The 11,018-nt window shown below is 27.1% G+C and overlaps 1 protein-coding gene across 1 annotated transcript in view; it reads right to left on the bottom strand.

Moving 5' to 3' along the window:
- Positions 1-6,201, bottom strand: part of LOC100163964 (cytochrome b5-related protein-like) — a 35,421-nt gene extending 29,220 nt beyond the window's left edge. Inside the window, exon 1 of the mRNA XM_029491347.1 lies at positions 5,966-6,201. The gene's annotated coding sequence lies outside the window, so the exon portion shown is untranslated. The remainder of the gene's footprint in view (positions 1-5,965) is intronic.
- Between the last annotated feature and the right edge of the window lie 4,817 nt (positions 6,202-11,018).

Here is an 11,018-nt window from a genome sequence, read left to right on the forward strand (position 1 = left end):
ATCGAAATTATTGTTTATAAATTGTTGTTATTGGTCACAATATTATAATAATTAATTGTTTTAGAATATTTAATGCAAAAATTAATGATATAAGAGATTTTTTAATATAATAACTAAAAGTACCTATATAGAGTGGGAATTTTTAATTGGCAACGAAGTGAGCGGAATCAGCTATAGACGCCTATAGTAATATTAAAATATTAATATTTAAATATACCATATATACCATATATACAGGTTGATTCACCAAACATGCTCATCCCATTTTTTCTTCGACAATGCAGTTATTTAAAATTTGTTTTTTGGAATTTTTTAATGTACTTTAAGACCATATTTTCAAATTCTTGGGATTTTTTGTACTACTTTAGGAGTGTCCCATGAATATACAAACTTCTGTTTTTCAAATAGGAATACCCCTTTTCAACCGTTCATTATACCTAGTGTAGTGGATAATTTTTCTGAAATTGTTGACGTTTCAGAATCAAAATTCGTTTGGGTAGCTTTTGCGTTATTCAACTTTGTATTCTAAGGATAAAAGGTCCATGGAATTCATTAATAAATTTATCATTATAAATAATTTATAAAAAAGGCCCAAGTATAATAAATATTGGATTCAGTTTTACGTCTTTTTATATGTATGTCAAACCATTTTTAAGGACTATTATCCTTAATACAAACATTTTATAACTAAAAACTACTCATTCAAATTTTGAATTAAGTCAACAAAAATTTTCAAAAAAATTATCCACTAATTAATTTACAATAAAAAAAAGGGGGGGGGGGGTTCTCATTTGAAAAATAAAAGTTTGTATCAACACAGGACACTCATTAAGTAGTACAAAAAAAAATTTAAGAATTTGAAAATATGGTCTATTAAATTCATTACTAACGGAAAAAATGGTTGAATCACCCTGTATAAAAAATTAGAATAAATAATTGTACAATAGTTCTAATAATTAAAACAAAATTTGATAAGATAATTACATATTTTTCCTTCCCACTATTAAGGTGAAAATAAATTACAAAATGAGTTCAATGTCATCATATGTAAAAAAAAATAATTTACATTAATATATTATAATAAATTCGACCAAAAATTCGACTAGGTACATATGATTACCAATGGAATCGGTGAAATCGGACACATATTATATGCCCACATATTTATAGATAGTTATAAATAGTTTATATAATTAACACTTTATTTTAATAATTGAATTTAAGTTTAGCTGCGTGTCACGCTAAATTAAAAAAATTTTGCTGACCCATTATTTTCTTGGACTTTTTCTCTCACAACTCTGGTCTTAGTTTCTGTTAAATAGAAGTGATCCATTTAAGTGTCTATATTCAGATATTATAAAAGTCTTAACTTTTTTAAAAATATTCTTTTTATATAATTTAATGTCATTTAAAAACATAATTTCTGAAAAAATTGTATTTTTTAATATTTTTATCGTTATAATTTTTAATTTTTTTAATGACATCATACATTTTTAGTTACCTTATTACCTTCATAACTTGAAGCAGAATATTATTCTGAGGATTTCAATCTTTAAAGATCAAATTACGTACAAGTAGTGTATTGGGTATAACTTATAAGCGTTTAAAATTTATATGAGTGGAAAACGAGGTACCCCGCAAAATGTTGTTCACAACTCAGCTCATAAAAACTTTAAATGCAGAATGCTTACAACATATAACTAATGAACTACTTGTCTGAAATTTAATCTTTATAGATTGAAATTCTCAGAACTATATTTTGTTTCAGGATATGAAATAAAAAATGTATGGTGTCATTCAAAAGTAAAAAACTTAAAAAAATTAATATTTTTTTAAGAAATGTTTCTAATTTTTAAATCACAACAATCTTCTATTTACTCGTACTTATATAACATCCAAATACCACTTATCACTCACTCGTTTATCGATACATCTCAAAGACTACAAAAAGTACAATTAGGAAAATATATTTGAAATACCTATAGGTATTATATAGTGGTTCCTCTAATGCTCTAGACGTGCTAGAAGAATGGGTTTTCCGATATACACGTTCTAAAGAGGTGGTAAAACACAGGAATCTTGAGATTCACGGTAAAAATTGAACCTTTTTTTATACATATAAATAATTGTCATTGGTTACTCGGGCAGATCAGGTACAAGCATGCATCAAATTGTCGCGCTTATGTCTTATGGCCTCGAATAAAAAAACTTAGAAAATATATCTTTACTCTTTAAACCAAATGTTTGTGCGTAGCTTATATGTTTAGAAACTATTCAATTCAATTTGACGAAAATCTAAGAGATTGTTTTTAGATATGTCAGAAAAATATAAAGAGGAAGTAGTTCAAAATTATTATAATATATTATACGTTCAAAAATATACCAAGTGGTAATTCCAATCCAGGACTCGCGGTTGCCCTGTGGTCAAATTTTTTCAAAAAACTTGGTATACTTTTTGAAATAATGATTGAAGACACTTAAATGGATCACTCTGTATACAATACATATTATACAGGTTGTAACAGATAGATCTGACTTTTGGAATAACTTTTGTTCTAATCAATACTTTAAAACTTTTTTTTATATATATAGTTTATAGCCACTTGTATAGCACGTGTAATAAAAAAAATAATTTTTATTTTTTAATACTAAAAATAAAAAAATTTAAATTTGATTTAAATTTTTTTGAATAAATTCAAAATAATCAATTTGTGATTATAAGAATGATTTGGATGGTAAAAAATTTATCTAAAGCAAGTAGTTTATTTTTTAGAATTTTTTAAAATAACAATATTTTTTTGATTAAATTAATCTGGAACGCAATAACTTTTTTAAAAATATTTTTTTTGGAAATTTGCTAACATGGGTATATTTCTTAAACTATTTACTAATCTTATATTTTAACAATTTTTGTCATACGTTTAAGTAGCATAATTTTTTTTTTTCAAGTCTTTCTGTTACACCTTGTATATAACATATACCTAGGTATTACTATGGATTATTGGTCAACTTATCGTATATTTTTTATTCATTTCAACAAAAACTAAAATCCAATAACTATACTATTTTGTTATTAGGTTAAGTTGTTATTGTATATTTGACTAAAAATAACAATTAATATTATAATTGGTAGGTTAAATAATTATAGTTATAATTTTATCAGCAATTCGTATAGCAAGTAAAATCAATGGTAACTTTTTGTGAATGTTGTGCTCGTGGCATACTGGCATATTAGATTTGTTAATATTTTTCTATTTTTTAATTTACCAGAAATCAATCCAATGAAGGATAAATATTAAATTATATGATATCCGTACATCGTTATTTGAATTTAATGAATGGAAAAGTGCTCTATCGCATGTTGTAACGTTCACTTAATTGTTAGTTTCCTGATGTACATGCTAAAATGTCTACTGACTATAAAAAACAATATTATTAGCATATTTAAATTTCCAACATGTGTAAATAGTGTAAAATTAAATATTATAATATAATACCATAGGACATAGGTGTACTCCCTTTCACAAGAGACGGTATCGTTTAATGCACGTCGAATGAGCTCCGTTTAGCCCCCTCCCCCTCTACGCAGAAACGACCAAATGTGAATTGGTAAAAAAGACTATAGTATAATGTTTTATATTATGTCGCATTAGCACTATAAGCAGCAATACATGTATATAAATTAGTTTAATAATTTTGTATATACATATATCTAACTATATATATATGTGAAATGAAAATCTTTGTACAGGGTAAACTCTAGCAGGATCAGATCTTCTTGATTTTTTTTAAACGAAAGAGTATATCACGGAGAAAGTTTCTATGAAAGACAATTTTATGAAAATCCACCGAAAAAGTAGGGAATCTGGATGTCAAAAATACAATAGTGGTGCAGAAAAAAATATGTAATTTTTATTCCGGGCAATAGAAAAGTTAAATAACAAATTGAACAAAGTTTGAGTCATATTATTATAGAGTTGTTACATTACACGGGCAATGAAGTGCACAGCGGGATCATCTAGTATTATATATCAGTCATCAGATAGCCAAATGTTAAACTTAAAAAGGTGGCAGGTGGGTATCGCTCTGCTGTACAGTAGGTGTCAAGTGGTAGGTACACCGTAATGGATGTATTAAATTTGAATTCAATAATATTAAATCATTTAAATCATTGTATACGAAATACGATTCTGGGTGAAGATGGTCTGTCTGCAGTCTACATTACTTGTGGCATAAGCTATGACATATTATAATTTATAGCCAAGCTCCAAGTACTCGTGAATATTTTTAAATTACAACCAAATAAACTATAAGATTGTTGTTCTTAGTTTATACCTCTAATTTTGTTCAAATTTGGACTTAAAATATCTATAAAAAAAAACTGTGTTATTTTTTTTAGATTCTATGGTAAAAGGATAAACTTGGTAGCCAGGTAGGTACTAAAGTTTTCAATCCTTAGTTATAAAATAGGTGGACAAGTGGCCTGTAGGTGTCGCTATGCTGTAAAATAGTTGTCGAGTATGTCATTGTAATGGATGTGTTAGATTTGAATTCAATGATAAATCATTGCATACGAAATACCTACGATTTTGAGCGGAGACGGTGTCATCCTAACATAGGTATAGGTACTTGTATGAATAATCAAATTGAATTATAAAAACTTCTAAATATAAAAAAATCAAATAATCAAACACCTATAAAAATGAATGCTACTGTCCGGTAAACTTTTTTTTTTGATAAAGGTAGAAAAACTTTTTGGAAATCTTCTATTGAAATGTCTAATGTTAACTAAAAAAATAAAAGCAATGCGTGATGACTGATGAGGAACCTTGAATTAAATTGTTTAATTTTTTGACCTAACTTTATAAGATTGTGAGTGGAGCGAAAAAGTATATTGATTTTACAATGATGTGTGTTTTTTGCTGTCTATCATTACTCCTTTTTTTGAGGCAGTAAAAATGCTCCAATTTTATACTTTCACCAAACGTTTATATAATCATTTTCCATACATAATGAAAATTTCAAATTATTCCGCCTCTTTTTGAGTTATTTATAACCATAAGAAACATTTAATACCTACATTGTTCCTCGCAAGTTGTTATTAATTATATTAGCAGATAAAAAAAACATTAAAGAATAATGATACATAGATACAACTTTTTATAAGAATTTAAAGTTTAAATTTTGACAAAAATAACCAAGATCACAAAAATTAAAATCAAAAAATATTTTTTTAAATTAAAAATGTATAAAATGTCCAATTTTTATAGCTAAAGATTGAACATTGAAGATTGAAATGTTTAAGCCAGGTTTCTCATAAGTAGTTCATACTTAAACCATTAAATCTAAACAATAAATAGGTAAATACATTATTCTTATAGATATTTTGAGTTCGAAATTGGACGAAAATAGATATTTGAACTACAATCTTAGTTATTTTGTTGTAATTTAAAAATATAATTCTTGGGTATAGTGGGTACTTACTTCAAACTTTTAAAGTATATTATATTTTATACACACAAGTCACGATAATATTTTAAAAATATGCAATGTTTTCTTCAAGAATTAATTCAACCTACTGTACTACTATTTATTTTCAAAATTAACAAAATAAATTACTTTAATACCAATAATATCATCTTGGTGGGAGGGGGTAGGGGGTAACTACCCTCAAGACCAGCACTTCAGACATGATTCCTCCATCTGCTTGTGAATTCCACTGCTTCTCTCCATTGTACTCCAGGTTCCACCACTTTAACATTTCTAGTACCTAGGTATCTAACTATACAGTTTTCCTATCAATAATATCATAAAACATACTTAGTAATAGGTATAAGCTGACAGACAGTTTTCGATCAGAATTGTTTTCAATATACAATGATTTTATATCAATGGGATTAATAAATGAAAAAACATAACAGTAAAATGTGTTTCTTATTTAAATTTAAAATACAGTTATACTTACCTATTCAAAAAAAAAAAAAATTGGATATAACGGCGGAATTAAACAATTTAAACTGACTTGTCGGAGTATAAAAACTACAAGTATCGCGTGTAGCTCAAACGAATATATATTGGTATATATTTGATTCAAACAACTAGGCACCATTCTATAAGGAACACAAATCTCGACCAATAACATTCAAGGACAATCGTGTTTATCTACTACTACTACTATTATTGTCTATTATTATGAATTAAAACAATTGAATATAATTTAATTTTAACTTCAACAAATGAATTGCTCAATTACACATGTTAAAGATGCAAAAAATGAATTCCAAGTCCATGATCAAAAACAGTTAAAACAATATATTTCAATTTTCAGTGATCTTATCGTACAGACTACGAACGTTCCTACTTTGCGCAAATTTCTTAAAATGATGTCTCATTTGCGCACATTTTTATAATTTGTTTGCGCAAAAATTATGTCTCGTTACTCGTTAGCGCACAGGTTATACCCTATTTAGTAGATACATTCTCATTATTAAAATGCCTACCTATAGAAAGCTTCAACCACTACGTTCGTTGTATTCATAGAGTTGGTTTCACAGCTCACAGGAATGGATTGAAGTTTAAATTATATATATACGTAAAATATATATGATGCAAAAACGTAATCAGAGAAGTATAATCCCATCAGAATCAGGTAGAGCAATAGCTATTCAATTTGCAAAATATCTTTAAAGTATCTTTATTAATTCTGGTGGCAAATATACAGCAAACCGAAATTTAAAGCACTTACCAACCTTGGATAATTATTATTTTTTACTAATTTGTACTCAACAAAACCAATAGGTCGTGTTAAATGCAATGCAGGTACAACATACAACAATTTTTACATTGAGTAAGAACCTTTAAAATTGAGTTATTAGCATTTTTTTGATAGTCGAACTGGATTTATAGACACATATTTATGTATAAGTACGTTTATATATTACCATTGAGTATAGACTATATAGTTACCCATATAGTTGTATATGCCGAAGTATATTATGTTTATTTTCTAATACCTATATGAAATAATACTGTTTACTGACACGTAAAAATTATAATCGAGAATTTGAATCGTAAACAGCTGAGTAAATAAAGTCGGGCACTCAGGTCTCAGACTATAGGAAAATGAAATTTTGCATACCACACGTAGGTATATTGAGATTGCAATCCCATCAGTGTCCCGGATCCCAAAAAGCCGCGAGAACCCGTCCAATATTTAAATTTCCAAATGTAACACGTATATTAACGCAGCATATTTCGGAAACGAGTGGTTAATTATATGCACAAACGCACTCCGGGTTTTTAATCGTAAATTTAAAAATATATTGTAGCATTAGCATATTATAACTAATTGTAAAGTGAATGTACATTTTATACATAATTAATAAATACCTATCAATAACATCTGTCCCTGAAATCTTTCTTTTCCACCGTATATAAATCTTTAGATATTGCAAACAAGTACCTACATATATACGAATATCTTTCCATACCTAACCTAACCTGTTGGCCATTAAACTCGCAGTTATTTATAAAATTGCCAAATAACTTAAGGGCCCCGGTGCCAATATAATTTTGTACAAAAAAATACGCTTTACAGTAATAATGATCCTGTTCTGTAGAAACAACCAAATTTGATACCTTATTTTTTAACTAATGGAGGGTAATATTCTACAGCCACATCAAACTCCGCTTTTCAAGATTTTAATCTCAAACTTTATAATATGTCAACAAAAATAATACAATTTTAAGCGTTTTTTTTTACAAATGATACTATACTATATTATATGAAATAAAATAATAATCTGAGTTCGATGCGTTTTTTTCTTGTGTCTGTCGTCGCCCTTTAGATCAGAAAAAAACTATTCAATATTCAAGGTATTATGGTTTCTGCAGTTAGCCAAATAGATCTATATGCAGTTGGTGTTTTGGGCGGTAAAAATAAGAAGATGTTTGGTATGAATATAAATCATATATAAGCAGAATAAACTAAGTAAAAAAGCATGATAATCAAAGACAAGATTTTTTATAAATTTTTTTCACAGAAATTATAAAAATATTAAAAATACATAATAATAATAGGTACCTAACTACTTGTTTTTATAAATCTGTCAAAACCACAAAAGTTTGTAAATTATTTTATAGTTAAAAATGTATTAAATGTTTAATTTTATATTCTGAGCTTGTATTGATTTTACAACGATAAACAATTATTTTTCGGTCAAAAAGTTAAGTCATGAGTTCCTCATAATAGTTTGTTCTTATAAGACTGTATGCAAAAACTTATTAATATCAAAAATACTTAATAATAATATTATGCAAAAATTTTTTACTAAAATTTAAAATTAAAATGGGACTATAAATTCCCACAGAAGTCTTAACTCTTAATTACGGGTCCCTAGCCCGCAAAATTATAAAGTGTCTGAGTATACAATAATTGTAAAATACGTTTTCAATAAATGTTGAATTAAAATGCATTACAAAAAATATTTTGTGCAAAAACATTTAACTAAATTCATATGATTTTAAAATCTTATTATCATAACTTGGAACGATTATAATTCATAAATCATAATCAATGCAATATATTAATAATTACCGGCATTGTTTATTTCAGCAGTCGTCCGCGTCACGTCACGCGTCGCCTCGGTTTCGATGAAATTGAGTACCTAATAATATGGTATTTTTTTAACTAATAATGATTTGTGAAGGTTTTTACTGTTAATGTCTCCAAAATCGGTAGTTGCCATAATCGACGAATTGTATGTATTTTGGTTTTTCGCCGCATTGAGTGCTTAAAATCAAGCAGTATACATTTTATTATTATGTCTAAATGGTACTTAAAAATAATTAATTAATAATTACTCATTTCTGATATATATTTATATGAACTATACAGCTGCTATTATTCAGTATACACTGCAACGATAGCGATAACGCCGGTAAAATTTGTAAAAATCATATGCCCTTATAAAAAAATATTAAATTTAAAGCAGCTATCAGACTAAACTTTATTTTTATTAAACTTACAAGTGTTTTAATTTGAAAAGTATTTAGTGAAGCGATTATACAAAATAGTACAAAAGTCAAAAGATAGAAAAATCTCAAAGTATGAACAACTCTACAGTCTACAAACAACAATACAAAATCCAATTGTAAATTATTACCTATTTTTTGCGAATTGATAAATTATCCTACTTTATCTATAGGTATCTTATATTCATAGAAAATATTAGAAATTAGAAATGTCCCGATAGATATGCATAAGAGCGAGACCGTAACAAGACGTAAAAATGATGTGTCCTGCAGTATTCATATTAAAAAAAATTTTGGATCCCCCGAAATATGTTTTCAGTTACAGCTTTGAGTGTTGTAATCAACCATATATTTTTAAGCCGTCGTAGTGTTGAAAAGGATCTTTCTGAGGTTTCTGATTCACAGACAAGCATTGAAACAGTAAATTACTCTGAAATGTAAACACGAAAATCGTCAAACATAATATTAACAATAATAAATTAACCAAATTGAATTATAAATAGAGAACTCGAGAGTCCCTGTTTGAAAACCCACGTATGCAGTGGCGTAAATAGTGTTTGAAATTTGGGGGGGGCCTCAGGTCCATACTTGAACTCTATTGATGCATTTAAATTATAGTAGTGAAATTATAGTTTTTGGGGGGCAATAGAAACTCTAAGGGGAGATTAAGCCCCCAGCTCCCCCCTATTTGCACTTATGCACGTATGTACTACGTACTAACGTCTAGCGTACTAGGTATACACGAAAATATAAGATAACGACTATAAAACGAGAACTTACAACGATATCGAGTATATTAATATTTAATATAATATAACAGCGGTCTTAACCTTTTGTAGATCAAGAACTCCTGATGAAAGATTTTTAGAAATCGTAGACCCCCTTACCAAATTTTTTGAATACCTTTTTTTTTTACAAAACACCTAATATTATCATAATAACCGCTGTAATATAATATTATAATATAGGTACCCTAAAAACAAAATCTTATATTATATTAAATTAAATTGTATAGTTGATCTTGGTACCTATCATTCCCTTGTTCTTTTTATTTATTTTTTGGAATATGAGGGGCATGATCCTTGCCCCACCCCCTCCTTAAGCCGCCACTGATTAGACTAATTGCAACTTGTAAACAATTTTAACATTGATAGAATTTTTACTAATTTTGTTGATTCTTTTAATGTATACCTTAGTAATTTGATCACTTAAATTTAAATGGAACCTTACACAAAATCATGTACTGCAGTATATATTGTATACATTATACATAGGTAGTTATTTTTATGTATTTCCATATACCTACTTAATGTAATCGGCCTCGTCCGTTAAATATAACAATTAATAAATAAATACCCATATAATATAGTGTAATTATTATCGTCTACAAACAATTAGGATATAATTAATACTAAATAATATATACTTTTTATCTCAATGTTACAAATTAATAAAAAAATATACTATAAGATAACAAGATTTAAGTAGGTATCGCACTTTATATTCCTTTAATATCTTTGGTTCCACCATCATATACTGGAAGTATGAATTTGTTACGGTGACGATTATAAACAACAATCGAAATTTCGATTGTGAAGTTGCATTACCATGCCGTATTATAAGTTATAACTACCTTGGATATAATATAAAAAAGCATGAAGTCATGACCATTATATTGAAAATATTATTAAGTTTAAATATCATTTGCCATTTAGTATAGTACCTAATTTAGTAATACAATTATAATTTATAAATATATAATAGCATCAATTATGTTTTGTTGTTACTTAACCTGTAAATTAAAAAAAAAACAATGTTTGTATTGACTTATTCATTTTGTAATGATATGCTCATACACCATTATAATAAATAAACTAAAAAATAAAAAACAACGAAAATACCAAATTACGAGAGGAGATAGAAAATTTAGAAAAAATTATAGATAAATTAAAACTATCTCAGATAAACAATGATAATAACTATCA

The sequence above is a fragment of the Acyrthosiphon pisum genome, chromosome A3, assembly GCF_005508785.2.
Source record: "Acyrthosiphon pisum isolate AL4f chromosome A3, pea_aphid_22Mar2018_4r6ur, whole genome shotgun sequence".
Lineage (NCBI taxonomy): Eukaryota > Metazoa > Arthropoda > Insecta > Hemiptera > Aphididae > Acyrthosiphon > Acyrthosiphon pisum.